This window comes from Plasmodium inui (assembly GCF_000524495.1).
Source record: "Plasmodium inui San Antonio 1 unplaced genomic scaffold supercont1.43, whole genome shotgun sequence".
Classification (NCBI taxonomy): Eukaryota; Apicomplexa; class Aconoidasida; order Haemosporida; family Plasmodiidae; genus Plasmodium; species Plasmodium inui.
The window spans coordinates 27,112-30,054 of record NW_008481877.1 but is presented as its reverse complement, the minus strand read 5'-3'; positions in this window follow the sequence as shown (position 1 = coordinate 30,054).

Sequence of the window (2,943 nt, the reverse complement as noted above, 5' to 3'; positions counted from 1 at the left end):
AAATATACGAGTATTTATGTTCCAAACTATGCCACTGATTTTTTTGTAAGTGCAAATCACGAAAGTTTTGTGCATCCATTCCAGTTCGGTTGCTCCGTCAGATAATTTCACTTATGATACCATCATTTATCATAAATGTGTGCAGAAATGTTTGGAGGAAATGTTTCTTGGTAAATTTGCATTCTTCTTTTTTGATTCATCTAAAAGTTCCGTAGGTATATCTAGAATCTTCTGGGGAGTATTCCTTTTTTATTTTGCATGTATACATTTTTTGGGATGTCTTAATTACATATTAACTACTCATATTCAAGGTCGCGCAATGGTACGTGGTCATTATCATATATCCTTCTTTTTTTGTCGATCATGGCCAAACATTGCTGTCTGTATGTGTATCCTTGTTCCGGCTTTGCGCTTTCTGTGTTTCAGGGGAAACTGCGATTCTAAGGGCGTGTATTGCTCTAGGAGACAAAGTTAGCACGAGGAGTTGGTTCCGCTTCCCTGGCGTCTTCTAAATAGTGACCACAGTGCAGTAAATGATATTTTTTCCGTCTGTATATATATACATATATCTATACTTCCATAAGAAAGGTAACCTCTGTAATGGGCCCCCCAAGTGTTAAGATAATAAATAACACCTCAATGAAGGCAATGGCATCATCATTTAGTGTTTGTGGGACTACACCGCGGGTGGGGTGTCGTTAGGATTGCCAGTTCCCTGTCCCAAAAGTCGTAAGCATAAGGACAGAGGGGGGAGCATCCGTAGCAGTTAAGGACATTATGTACTCCCCACAGCGCAGAATTTATGTGTGGTGGGTGGTGACAGATTTTCATAAACTGATAGGTAAAGCACAGAGGCTGGTGGATAAAATAGACTGGACCTACTAGGAAAGGGAAGAGGGGGGCGATACGCGTTGGGTAATATCCGCGGCTTAGGAATTCGATGCGGGACACCTTCAATCTGTACGTACAAGATCATCAAATTGAATAGTTCGGACGGTAACTATACCTTCCCAATCTTTACTTATTTTACATTTATATTTTCCGTGTGTACACCGGGTGTTATTTATTTCAACCTTTCAACACTGAGGACTCCAGTAAAAGTTGATATTGATGCCTTCCTACCTGCTGCGAAATTTGATTCCTGAAGGAGCTACCACGTTTCAGATGTGCACTTAAATATTTGAGAATCCTCACCGGTGCTCTGACAATTTTTCCATGGGTGACGTCCTCTCATTTGGGGTGGCAAGATTTCACGTAACTTCTGAATAATAACCGGGGCTTTGAAATATATTGTCAGGGGATGTACATGTAGTACAGTCTGGTTTCGATGAAAATGTATCAATAGTTGCTGTTTGTATAAGATTTTCATTCGAAATAAGAGTAATTAGCGTATGCAAGCACTATGTTCCCTTGGACCAAAGTAATGAATTTCGCATACAGCATTTTTCGCATTGGAATTTCCAGTATGAAACACCTGTGCACATTCCTGTCCCAACAGTATGCAGAGCAATTCTACGGTTCTCATTAGACCTTTCCTTATTATTTCGTATGAGTAGTGAGGATTCCTAAGGAAACCAGAACATGTAGTGATGGTCAAATAGGTGATCAAAGAACCCAACATATTCACATAAGACATGTCCCTGTGGTGCTGTTGGGGGGTGAAAGCTCTGATAGGACATTTATGAAATAGTGTGTGAAATCACCTAGCCTATTGTTTGAATGAGCACGTTCGATGTGTGTCTCATTATCGTGGTACACTTCCTTACTATTATTCAGGTGGGTACGAGATCTAGTTTTATATATCTCGCATGGAGTTCCCCGTGTCCAATTCTACGTGGATAATATCGGTTAAAGGTAAATATTCTGAACTAATAATTCTGCCTATATTACATTGTGTATTATATTGACCTTTTTGTTTTACATCACATTGTCATCCCCGATATGTTCCGGGATAATTTGGGCATGTTCTGAAGGATCATGTAATAAATACATATTGTTTTATGAAAGGAAAGATTCAGACACTGCAGAGATGTCATTAACAAGTAGATGGAATACTGGTGTCGATCCGTATATTATATGTCTTAGGCCGAGAAATACCGGTTCGAGAAAATTTGCACTTTAGTTTGCTGGAGATTCAGATTTGGAAAAGAGCCTGTTCTTTCAATAAAATAATAACAATCGAATTAGGAACATAGGTATTGTTTATAAATCCGTGTTATATTAATAAAGTGTAGGGAAGACGCCGCCATGCCGATAAAATTCAGTCCCTTCATCATGAAGTGGGACGTAGCCTGTTCGTTACTTATCTATAAGGGAGTACATTGAAATTGATAGGCACTTGCCAAAAAAGAAAAAAGAATTGTACTATTATACAGTGCGTGCCATGTCAGGATACGCCATGTGGTAAGATTCTGGGGCTTCATACATCATATATCCATTTATCGGAAAGTGTAACATATAATCTTAATTTGCACAGAAGCGAAAAATGAAATATAGATACCACATAGAGGACGGCTTCATAGGCCTCAGTTAACCATCTTTTTTTGGATAAAAGAGAATATTTATAAATTCTCCGTCCCTTTCTCCTTCCGGTGTTCAGTCTTTTCTGATTAGTTACTTTCCGTTTCTTGTTGATGGTGAATTAATTGAAGGATTTCTAAGAACTATTTTTGCGCGCTATATCAGTAAAGACACGTGCAATTATGCCTTATTAATAATGCAAAACGAAAGACGTCCATGTGCGAAGAAAATGAAAGAATTGCTACAAATTAACTATAGCATATAATATGTCGTGTCATTGGACTGTATAAGAGGCCTATATTATGCGATTTAATTTTGTTTGAAAAAGTGCCCCCTCATTGGAAGAATATGGGTTGTTCGCTATTTATGGACGGATTTCATGCACTGCCAACCTATTATGAAGTAGGAAAAGATACCCTGTTG